Below are 13,412 nucleotides of genomic sequence, written 5' to 3'. Positions count from 1 at the left end.
AATTTATTATTTTTCGTTAAAAAAGCATTTATCTCAAGGTTGTCATTAATTTAAATGCAATTTTATCACTTTTCAGTATTTTTTTGAAAAGGTAGTAGATTTACTACTTTTCATTAATAATTTTTTTTGGAAAAAATTAAAATTTTTTATTTATTTAGCTACTAAAACAATTTCATTGTGCGTAAATTACCTTTTAACATTTGCTGGGTTTCTCTTTGAGTCACTTTCATCAACATAATATAAAACAATATAAACAGCATGTCGTCTAGGCTATTTATTCAATATTTATTTCAAACTGAAATGCGTAATTTTGATAAAAACATTTTTTTCGCTTTTATTTCTGCTGCTGCTTGCTGGCTGGCTGGCTTGAAGAGGGTGAATATTATTATTGTTATTGCCATTTGTCATTTGTTTAAGGATGAGAAGATGATGACGATGATGACAATGACAACGGTACAATGTTGATTACAAGTACTTGTAACAGTAAATGATACACTCTTTTTCTATCAAAGTCCTCATGTTTTGCAATAACAAATGTATATTTATATTTATTGTATTCATTGTCTCGCAAGTACTCTTCAACACTTGGCAGCAGGCACTGGGAATCATATACAACTGGGGTTGATGTTGCAACAAAATGTTGTACAGACGCAATTGTTTTATTTTTATGGGTTTTCATTAAAATTTTAATCATTATTATCAAGACTGTGTTTCGCTACTCATAGTCTACTAGAGATGAAAACAAAAAGAAAAAAATGACGCGACAGGACATCAAGCCATAAAAGCAGCAGCAGCATCAGCTGTAGACAGACACAGGAATAATGAGAAGGACAACAGGAAATTGTTGCAATTTAAAATACTAACTGACTGTTTTTTCCCTTTCTGTGTTTTAAATATGGCAGAGTTTAACAATTTGTTTGAATAAATATAAAAATCCAAAAGGATTCCCTTATTTTTAAATATTAATTGCTGAAAGTTGTTGAAAAAAAATATAACCCTGCTTTTGCACGTTTTGTTGTGTTTCTTCTTATTTTGCAGTAATTTTAAAATAAGCGCATTTTTGCATTATAATTTATGACTCTAGAGAAAAAAGTTGTCAGCTTTTTTTCCCTTTTCTATTTAAGGTTTATGCAAATTATTTTATAATTAAAGGGGTTGCTATTTTAAGCTTTGAGCAGCATTATTTAAATTGAAAAACCAGAAGGGTGATAAAGTTGGTCTTAAAGCCTTAAAAGTTAAAAGACCAGAGCATCTTTTTCATAATAAATAATTAAAATACAGAGCAGCACAACATTGACAGCAAAACCTTAAATTATGGTTTCTGCTTATTAATTTTTAATACAAATTATTACTTTACAACACATTACTACACATTTATGTAAAACAACAACAACTACATTTAATATTCCTCATAGCCCGCCTAAAGTTACCATTTCTGTAGTCGTCTCTTTAGGGTTTTTAAAATTTATTTTCAATATGTTTCTGTGCTGCATGAATCCTATCAATTGCTTTTGCTGTCACATCGATAATCATATTTCATTGATTATTGAACCAGGAAGCATTAGAACGAAAATGTCAAGCCAAAACCATTTATGGAATCTAAACAGAAATCAAAAATAATACAGTAGAAAGAAAGAACTTTTTTTTGTTTGTTTTACTTTGTAGCATTCTATGCTAACGATTTAAAATGTATCTCACGTACTGACTGCTGCTGCTGCTTTTGCTACTGCTACTTGTATTTGTTTGGAACGCTTTAGGTGCTGATACGATTTGGTATAGTATGTGAATAATGTCATACAATACCTCACACGAGTCATGTTAACAAGAATTTTGTCTTGTGTTTCAAGTTGTAAAGGGAATACAGTAGTAAAGTGGTAAGAGTAAAATATAAAGCAGTAGGGGTATTGACTTTAACGCAAATTAAATAAAATTAAAACTTTTAAAAGGAAATTTTAAGAAAATTCAATCAAATTGAAACAAAATAAATAGTATTTTTTATATTTTGGAATATTAAAAAAAAGTAGTAGATTAAGTACTTTTTTTAAAACTGCATTTCCTAGCTTTATTTTTATTCAAAAATCATTCTCTAAGGCATTTATTACATTTTTCAGACATTTTTAAAAAAGTAGTAGATTTAGTACCTTTTTAAAAAAGTGACAAATTTAGTACTTTCTTTTAAAAATAACAAGTTTTTCAATATTAATTACTTTTTTAAAAAAATTTTACAAGTTTAGTACTTTTTTGGAAAAAGTAGTAGATTTAGTACTTTTTCATCAAACGTAAAAAACGTGTAAATCGACTAAAACAGAGTTTTAAACGAAATTTAATAAAATTTTTTACATTTTTCAGACATTTTTAAAAAAGTAGTAGGTTTATTATCTTATTAAAAGAGTAGCAGATTTAGTACCTTCTTTCAAAAATTATTTTTATAACAAGTTTTTCAATTAATTACTTTATTTAAAAGTTTTTACAAGCTTGGTACTATTTAGGAATAAAAAATTATTTTGGGCATTTTAAAAAAAAAGTAGTAGATTAAGTACTTTTTTAAAACTGTATTTCCTAACTTTATTTTTAATCAAAAATCATTCTGAAAGGCATTTTTACATTTTTCAGACGTTTTTAAAAAAGTAGTAGATTTAGTACCTTTAAAAAAAAGTAACAAATTTAGTACCTTCTTTTAAAATCAACAACTTTTTCAATATTAATTACTTTCTGAAAAAGTGTTAACAAGTTTGGTTCGTTTTAGGAAAAAGTAGTAGATTTAGTACTTTTTCATAAAACGTGTAAATCGACTAAAACAAAGTTTTAAACGAAATTTTATAGAATTTTTTACATTTCTCAGACATTTTTAAAAAAGTAGTAAATTTAATACTATTTAAAAAAAGTAGCAAATTTAGTACCTTATCTCAAAAATAATTTTTTTTACAAAGTTTTTCAATATAAATTACTTTCCTAAAAAGTTTTTATAAAATTTGGAACTTTTTTGCAAAAAGTATTAGATTTAGTACTTTTTCATAAAAAAGGTTTAAAATTATATTTAGTAATAAATTAAATAGTATTCAAAAGAATCATAAGAAATATTTTTACATATTTAAAAAAGTAGTAAATTTGCTACTATTTCAAAAAAAAAAATTTCTAGCTTTTTTTTCAATGTTAAATTTTTTTTAAAACTATTTAGATGTCTTTCATACTTTTTTGAAAAAAGTAGTAGAAATAGTACATTTTAAGGAAGCTTATAAAATTTTTTTTTTATAGCCGCTTTTCTATTTAATTATTAATAATTTTTTGAAAATTTTACACTTTTTGGTAAAAGTAGTAAATTTAGTACTTTTTTACAAAAACTTTAAATTAATTAATTAACTGATATTTTATAAAAAATAAAACACAATTCATGTGAACTAAATTAATTTTTTAGTATTTATACAATATTTCTATGATTTTGTCAAATTTAAAAAAGTAGTAGATTTGATACTATTTCCAAATTGTTTTTTCAGCTTTATTTTCAATGTAAGATTTTTTTTAAGCTATATTGAAGTCTTTGCAAACTTTTTAGAAAAAAGTAGTAGATATAGTAAAATTTTAAAAAAGTAGTAGATTTAGTACTTTATTAAAAAATTGTTTTTTTAGCAGTTTTTCTAATATAAATTTATCTTTTAATAATTTTTGAAACATTTTTCACTTTTTTGAAAAAGTAGTAGATTTAGTACTTTTTTACAAAAAAGTTTAAATCAGTTAATACAAAGTTTTCAATGAAATTTTATAAAAAATAAAACAGAATTCATAAGAAATACTTGACTTCTTTAGTATTACACAAAATTTCTATGATTTGATCAAATTTAAAAAAGTAGTAGATTTGCTACTATTTCTAAAATAATATGCCAAGCTTTACTTTAATTAAAAAATCAATTTCCAAAAACATTTTTGATAAATTTCAAATTTCTACTTTAGAAAATGTTATACAGTTTTTGAAACATTTTTGATAAATTTCAAATTTCTACTTTAGAAAATGTTATACAGTTTTTGAAACTTTTAGAAAAATTGAAAATAAAGTAGTAGGTGTATATTAGGTTTTATTTGGTGAGAAAGAAATGTAAAAATTAATTCTATTGAAACATTGACTTAAAAAAGTAGTAAATAAAAATAGTAGTATTTTTAATACTTTTTTAAAAATTGTTATTTTTATTTATTTTTTGTTTAGCTTAACTAGTATTTAAAATTAAATATAAAATTTCATATTTTGGGTGTCATCAAAATAGTACTATTTTTAGTACTTTTTTAAAAGTAAATTTTTTTTTTAATTTTCTTGATTAAAAAAGCCCAAAATCAACTCTTTGACTAGATATTATTGTCTACATGATTTTTATGAAAAATACTACATTTTTTTAAATTTTTTTTAAAAAGTAGTATTTCTACTACTTTTTTTGAAAATTTATATTTTTACATATTTCAAGCTTAGTAACATTTGAAAACATTTTTTGAAAAGATTTTCTAGAAATTTGAATAATTTTAATGCCATTTTACTAACAACACCCATTTGCTTGTCGTCTGCCTTAAGGTAATTGACACTTTTCTAGCTGTATATTTATTGATAATTTAATACAATTCATTTATGAATCATATTCTTAAAGATTATTACCATATGCAGTCTATTTAAATACAAAACTATAACTTCTTCCCTATATGGGTTTAATGAACTTTGTACAGATTCTTGATAATATTCATTCAATATATACAATAGAAAAAAAACAATAGCAATCAAATCTAAACCATACAATCAATATGATTCCAAACAGAAGAAAAACAAAAACAAACTACAATTGTTATTCAAAACTCGTTAACAATAATACCGAAGAACAAAAAAAGAAATAATGAACTAAGCCACTACGTAACACAAGAAGAACAAAAACCAAGAGAAAAACTTTCTAAATCATTTAGAAATAAAACAAAATACAAAACAAAAAAAAACTGGAAAGAATCTATCATTCATTCACTATTTGTGTTGGACGTATTTTTTTTTCAAACCATGAATAAAAGTTCTAACACTTCAATGTGGTTTTATATCCAAAAAAAAAAGCCGGTCAATTTTGGAAATAAAAAATAAACAATTTCTTACACTCTCACAAGACTTGACCCACATTTGCTTTTAGAGACACAAAAAAAATCCATTAAAATTGAATAAAACCCCAAAATTTGTGTACACAACAATTGATAAAGAACAGATCATTATCAGACACATGAAACATACATTAAAAATACATAAAAGTTCATTACACAAAATAATAATGTTGAGACATTAATATTTCTAGCTTAACTAACTTGAAAATTATGGCAAAATACTTAAAATATTAAAAAAATTCAAATAAAAGAAAATCAAAATGTATTAGAAAAAGTAGTATGAAATACAAGCCAAATTAATTTCAAATAAATCTTCAATAATTATTGAGCTCCAGGAACCATAGAATTTGCTTTTAACTATAGTAGTAGAAATACTACTCTTTTAGAAAATAGGGGAAATGCTAAATTTACTATTAAATATCTTTATTTGAAGCTATAGACTTACAGAACCTCAATTATGAAGTTTTTTAAAATAGTAGTAGAAAATACTACTTTTTACAAATTTTGGAGAATTAAGTTTTTAGAGCTATTTTTCAAGCAAACATCTATTTTCAAGTGAATGTATTCAAAAAATATAAATTTTAAACTTACAGAACCTCAATTATGAAGTTTCTAAAAATAGTAGTAGAAATACTACTTTTTAAAAATTTTGGAGAATTAAGTTTTTAAAGCTATTTTTCAAGCAAACATCTATTTTCAAGTAAATCTATTCAAAAAATATAAATTTTAAATCAAAAGTAAAACTACTACTTTTTTTAAATTGTAAAAATCATCAATCTTCATTAAAATATATTTTCTAAGACTTAAAATACAGGAAAATATTAAATTTACTTTTAAATATCAGTTTTTGAAGCAATAAACTTACAAAACCTCAATTATGAAGTTTTTAAAAATAGTAGTAGAAATACTACTTTTTAAAATTTGTTGGAGAATTTTGTTTTTTGAGCTATTTTTTCACCAAACAGCTATTTTCAATTAAATATATTAAAAAAAAAATAAATTTTAAATCCACTACTTTTTTTAAATTGGGAAAATCATCAATCTTCATTGATTGAATACAGGAGGAACTTGACTAATAAAGCGGGAAAATATTAAATTTACTTTTAAATATCATTTTTTGAAGCTATAAACTTACAATACCTCAATTATGAAGTTTTTAAAAATAGTAGTAGAAATACTACTTTTTAAAATTTTTTTGGAGAATTTTGTTTTTCGAGCTATTTTTTCACCAAACAGCTATTTTCAATTAAATATATAAAAAAAAAATTTATTTTAAATACACTACTTTTTTTAAATTGGGAAAATCATCAATCTTTATTGATTGAATACAGGAGGAACTTGACTAATAAAGTAGAAATACTACATTTTTTAAACAGTATAGAATCTCACATTTTTTTCAAGCAAAAGTATCCATGAAGTATAATTTTTTTAAAAAAGTAGTTAAATTTACTTTAAAATATTTTCAATTCAAGCTAAAAACTTACGAAATCTCAATTATAGAATAGTAGTAGAAATACTACTTTTTTAAAAAATAGTCAATTACCATTGAAAAAGCAAGGATACTTTCCGGCAGATAATTTCAGCCACAAATTAAGATAAAAATGCAACAGAATGTTAGGGATTACAGTTTTAAAAATAGTAGTAGAAATACTACTTTTTAAAAAAGTTGACAATAATATATTTTTTCTATAAAAATCAATATTTTTTTATAAAAACTAGCTAAACCAGCAACAAATTAATTATTAATTTACTGGAAATATTAAAAACTACTATTTTGGAGAAAAGTACTTTTTAAAAATGTATGAAATTTAGCTGAAAATATTTTAGAATGATTTTATTGACACTATTAACAATAAAAACACTAAAAATATACATTTTAAAAAAAGTAGTAAAAAATACTACTTTTTTCAATTTTACAAAAAAATATGAAATCAAGTTAAAAAAGTATTTCAAAGCTTAAAAACAATGAAAATAACATAAAATTTTAACTTTTAAAAAAGTAGTAGAAATAAAACTTTTTAAAAAGGTATTAAATTGCTCAAATTTTATTTGCAAATACATCAAATAATGCCAATCAATGTCAAAAATTTCTAAAAATTTCAGCATAAAAGCAATTAGGTTGCTATCAACCTAATTATATTTGTTACAGTAGCTTATTGTCAAAAACGTAAGCAAATAGATAGGTAGCCTCATAGAATCCCATTAATTTTTATAAAAGTTCTTAAAGCTTTAGGCATTATTATTCTTATATACACATGCTTAGGTTTTAAGGCGTAATTAATCAATAGTTCATGTCTTAAATTTCAATCAAGCTTAAATAACTTGACCCAAAAACTAAACAGGTATAAAATAAATAAACCCAAAAAATATTTTAAGAATTTTATCTCATGTAAAATTTTTTTTCTAAGCAAAAAACTCGCAAACTTCAAGAATTCTCTAAATATGTATGTATGTATGTGTGTTTGTCTATGGTTAGGTTTCTAGCAGTCATTTGGTAAAATATTTGTACGTGATTGTCTCACTAAATATTGAAATTAGCGTATTGTTGGTAAAGACTTGAGATTTTTTCTCTTGTTGTTTTTTTCATGCAAACAACATTCTTGTAAAAAGAATTTTTACGATTTGTTTTGTTTGTGTAGACAAAGGTTTAAATGTCAATTATTTCAAAGATTATAAGCAAAGATTTGGGAGTGTGTGTAGCTATTTTAGGTTCTAGCTTAAAGAAATCATGTGAATAGAGTAAATTAAAGGAGTAAGAATGATGATTAGTTTCACAAAAAAAAGGGAAAAATTTAAAATTGAGTGTTTAAAAATGTATAATTGTCTTTACTAAACAAATTAGTAAGAAAAACTACTAAAATAAATTGTTTTTAAAAAAAGTAGTAGAAATACTACTTTTTACTAGAGTTCTTAAAATGGTTAAATTGTTGCAAAAATGGCGACTTAACATATAAAAACATGTTAACTATCATTTTAAGCAACAAAAATCATTAAAAATCTTGTTTAAAAAAAGTAGTAAAATACTACTATTAACAAATTTGAAAATAAGTGCCAAGATAGTAAGGTAACCCACAAAACTATAATTTAAAGCAAAAAAATCATTAAATAGAAAAATTTAAAAAAAGTAGTAGAAATACTACTTTTTGCTAAAGTTCTTAAAATGGTTAAATTATTGCAAAAATGGCGACTTAACATATAAAAACATGTTAACTATCATTTTAAACAACAAAAATCATTAAAATGCTTGTTTTAAAAAAAGTAGTAAAATACTACTTTTTAACAAATGTGAAAATAAGTGTCAAAATAGTAAGGTAACCTACGAAAATTTGTTATCAATTATTTAAATCAACAAAAATCATTAAAAATGTGAATTTTAAAAAAAGTAGTAAAAATACTACTTTTTACAAAAGTTCTTCAAAGGGGGAAAAATGCGGAAATTATAGATTAACCTGAGAAATTATATATTTACTGTCATTTTAAGCAACAAACCGCATTAAAAACCTAGTTTTAAAATAAGTAGTAAAATACTACTTTTTTAAAAGTTTCAAAAAATTTAAAAATAAGGGCTGATATAAGAAATTATATACTTACTAACATTTTAAACAACAAAAATTATTAAAAATTTAGTTTTAAAATAAGTAGTAAAATACTACTTTTTCAAAAGTTTTAGAAAATGTAAAAATAAGGTCTGATATAATAACTTTATGTTAAAAAAATATATGATATATTTTATTACATCAATTAGACCTTTAAATGTAAAAGTTCACAAAGTTCACAGGGTTCTAAATTAAAGCAAATCTGCTTTGGTACATGTGCCCCAATACTAATTTTACTGTAAAACTTGTAAACTTTTGATCAATCTGCATTTAAAAATATAAAATAGCTACATAGTGAAGTAAATTTTAGTTGAATGTCCGAAATTTTTTTATAATTTCATAAAACAAGTTTTAAAAATTCTACTACTATTTTAAAATGTATTAAAATTTATAAAATGTTGCTATATTTTCTTTTAAAAGTCTTAATTTTAAATAATGTATGATTTTGTTAAAAATTACGTTTTTTAAAAATAGTAGTAGAAATAAATTTCTTCAAAAATAGGAATAAATGCTGAAATTTGGTTTAATTTTATAATAAGTTTTAAAAAATCTAGAAAATAAAATTTTTTAAAATAGTAGTAGAAATACTACTTTTTAAAAAAGTAGCAGAAATTTCGAAATTTTGCTATAATTTCATAAATACAACTGAGAAGACTTAAAAAAACTAAAAAAAAATAATTTTTAAAAAAGTAGTAGAAATACTACTTTTTAAAAAAATTGCAAAAATGTTGAAATTTTGCTTTAATTTAATAAATACAAATGGGAAGATTTAAAAATTCTAAAAAATACGAGTTTTTAAAAAAGTAGTAGAAATACTACTTTTTTTAAAAGTGTTAAAATTAATAAGATCTTGCTATATATTAGCTAAAATTAAATAAAAAGTATGTTTTTCAAAATTTTATTCTTACCTTATTGTATTTATGATGATTTAGTTATCCTGCAATAAAATAAAGAAAATAAAACATTAATTATATTGTCAAAATAATCTTATTAAGCACGATTAAAGGTTGTAATTAAAATGTTTGATTTTTAGTTAAATTAATGGAGTTTTCATGAAATTAAAATTGTTAATTTGGAAATTATAAATTTTAATTTTTTTGAAAGTAAATTTCAATTTGGGCTTAAACACAAGTCGATAACTAAATATTTATATTCAGGGTCACAGTCAATTGATTAGTAGTTCAGCTGCTGTATTATTATCTATAATGTGTGTTTTTAATTAAAATCATTGACATTTTTCCGTAAGGGAGCATGTGCAGCTGATTTATGATTCGAAAAAGTTATAAATTAAGAGACATTATAAGGTTTTTAAAAACTGAATACTGAAAACATGTTTTGTTTTAAAACTGAATATTAAACTGAAAAATGGAAACAGTAAAGGCTTAATAACTCAGTTTGGTTTTATCTTTAGGCAATTTAACTGACATTTTTTAAGGTCTTAGGCCTTAAATTTAATAATTTTAGTTCAATGTTTCCACTAAGTGTTCAAAATTATTATAAAATATTGTATTTTTCATGAATTTATCTTTAGGGTTTTCAAACATGACATCATAATGAATCGTTATAATGGTAGTAACAGCTCATTAATGTTTAAAAATAAATTTTCTTTAAATGAAAAAAACAAAAAAACAACACAATTTAAATTTGTAAACAACAAATAATTTAAACAACCTTAAAATGATAAAGACTTTAACATAACTAATTTACTAGTCAGCATTAATTAACTTGCTACTAGCTAATAAATTATTTAAAATACTAAGATTTATTTAAAAACGAATTAATAATATTTTACAAAATCCAATAATTATTATTGAAAATTTAAAAAACAAAAACCATGACCAAAGCTTAAAACACTGAGTAACAGGTAAAAGTGACTAACTCCTAAAAAAAAAAAAATATTTTGAAAATGTTAAATAAGTCTTTGTTTTAAGCTATTTGTTAAGGTAAATCATATATTTATTTTAAGCTTTTTTTGCTTTCAACTTTTCAAAACAATAGTCTTAGAATTTAAACAGAAAATAATTTTTGCTTTAAACATGTTCAAGTATAAATACAATATAATAGAATTAACTTTAATGCTGTTTAATGATTGATGAGAAAAAAAACCATTAATTAAATAATTATGTTTTTTTTTAAAAAAAAAAAAACTGAAGAATTTGTATGCTCAAAGTTCATTAGTCTATAAATGTATATAAAGTCTATAAAGTTGTTTAATATTCTTTGAGAACTACCAACCAACATAATTGTTGAGAAGATGGTTTAATTCGCCCAGTAGTAGTAGTAGTCTTTATATGTTTCGTAATTTATATGATAATAATAATTATTTTAACTGATATTTTCATGAAGCGGAAGTACAATATATAAAATTCTGCTAGAATTTTTTATACTCAATTATTTAAACAAATTTGTATTTGTTGGTAATGAGCAGTTCTTAGAATGAAAAACAAAACGTTTTTTTTACTTTTTTTTTGCCAAGAAAAATAACTCAAGCATGAACAATTTATTCTTTTGCTTTATTTTACGAAATATATAAAATTTAATGAAAACAATTGTATGTAATAAACTTAGTATGCAGTTACTTGACTGTGAATAAAGATATAATTTTAAAAAATTTCATAATTTTTAGTCCTTCTGGTTCATAATTCCAGAAAAATCAGAAATTTTTAATTTTTAAAAAAAGTAGTAGAAATACTACTTTTTTAAAAACCCCAAAAAATATTAAATTTGTGCTTTATTTGCATATTTAACATTAAAAAACTTCAAAATTTTATAATTTTCGTCATTAGTATTACCAAGAACACGATATTTAAAATAGTAGTAAAATAAACTATTTTAAAAAATTTACAAAAAACTATATAACTGAAATTTTTCTTTATTTTCATAAATTAGTTTTTAAAAATCAAGAAAATAAGATTTTTTAAAATAGTAGTAGAAATACTACTTTTTTAAAAAATAGCAAAAATATTAAATTTGTGCATTATTTGCATATTTAACAATAAAAGAGGACATAATTTTATACTAGTAGTTAAAATACACGTTTTTTAAAATAGTAGTAAAAGAAGTACTATTTTAAAATGTACAAAAAACTATAATATTTTGTAACATTTTCTTTATAAGCATTAAAATGTTTAAAATAAAATAAAAAATTAAATTTTTAAAAATAGTAGTAGAAATACTACTTTTTTAAAATAAACAAAAAACCCATATTTAAGCAACATTTTCATTATTAATAATAAAAAATATTAAAATATTCCTAAATTTTATTATTTTCTTCATTGGTATTACCAAGAACATAAAATACACGATTTTTAAAATAGTAGTAAAAGAAGTACTATTTTAAAATGTACAAAAAACTGTAATATTTTGTAAAATTTTCTTTATAAGCATTAAAAAGTTTAAAATTAATATAAAATTCAATTTTTTAAAATAGTAGTAGAAATACTACTTTTTTAAAATAAACATAAATCCCATATTTAAGCTACATTTTCTTTATTAACAATAAAAAATATTAAAATATTCCTAAATTTTATTATTTTCTTTGTTGGTATTACTCTGAACATAAAATACACGATTTTTAAAATAGTAGTAAAAGAAGTACTATTTTAAAATGTACAAAAAACTATAATATTTTGTAAAATTTTCTTTATAAGCTTAAAATAAACTATAAAATTGAATTTTTAAAAATAGTAGTAGAAATACTACTTTTTTAAATACTACTTTATTAACAATAAAGAATATTAAAATATGCCTAAATATTATTAGTTTCTTTATTAATATTAGAAAAATTTTAAAATATTTTATATTTTGAATAGTAGTAAAATACTACTTTTATAAAATAAACAAAACATTACAAAATTTTATTACATTTTCTTTATAAGCATTAAAAAGTTTAAAATAAAGTATAAAATCCAATTTTTAAAAATAGTAGTAGAAATACTACTTTAAAAAAAAAGTAGCAGAATTGACGAATTGGTGCTATAAATTCAAAAATAACATTGAAAAACTTAAAAAAATCTAAAATTTTTGATTTTTCAAAATAGTAGTAGAAATACTACTTTAAAAAAGTTGCAGAATAACCGAAATATTGCTTTAGTGTCTTAAATAACATTAAGAAGTTTTAAAAAATCGTAAAAAAACAAATTTTAAATAGTAGTAGAAATACTACTTTTTCAATAAGTTGCAGAATTAAGGAAATGGTGCTATGCTCCAAAAATAACATTGATAAATTTAGAAAAATCTAAAATTTTGTATCATATTTTCAAAAAAAGTACCAAAAAAAAGTACTTTTCCTGTTTTAATACCTTTTCTGTTAAATATATACCAGCTTTTATTGATTTTTGGTGTTATTGATAAATGACTTATTACTTTTCAAGTATTTGCTTAATGATTTGTTATAAAGCGGGATAAAAAAAAATCTCAAGTGTTTGAACCATAAACGATTTTTACGAAACTCAATAAAAATAATGAACAGCAAATAATAAAAAAAGAATAATGAATTTATATTGTAATTCATGGCATGTTTTATTTGTATTCAAGTATTTTTATTGTTTTGTTTTATTATTATTTTTATACAGTCGAGATATAATACAAATATTTGTCAATGTACCGTAAAAGGTGCAAGAGTGGCTTATTTGGATACTTGGTTGATTTTAACGTCAACCACCAGCCATAGACTTCTTGCATATTAATTCGGCTTTTTGT

The 13,412-nt window shown here is 21.7% G+C and overlaps 1 protein-coding gene across 1 annotated transcript in view; it reads right to left on the bottom strand.

The window, feature by feature from the left end:
* Window positions 1-13,412, bottom strand: part of LOC135957842 (uncharacterized) — a 174,542-nt gene that overhangs the window by 100,163 nt on the left and 60,967 nt on the right. Inside the window, exon 4 of the mRNA XM_065508649.1 lies at window positions 9,620-9,648. The gene's annotated coding sequence lies outside the window, so the exon portion shown is untranslated. The remainder of the gene's footprint in view (window positions 1-9,619; window positions 9,649-13,412) is intronic.

Source organism: Calliphora vicina, chromosome 4 (genome assembly GCF_958450345.1).
Source record: "Calliphora vicina chromosome 4, idCalVici1.1, whole genome shotgun sequence".
In the NCBI taxonomy this organism is placed as follows: domain Eukaryota; kingdom Metazoa; phylum Arthropoda; class Insecta; order Diptera; family Calliphoridae; genus Calliphora; species Calliphora vicina.
This window is presented reverse-complemented; position numbering and strand designations above follow the sequence as displayed.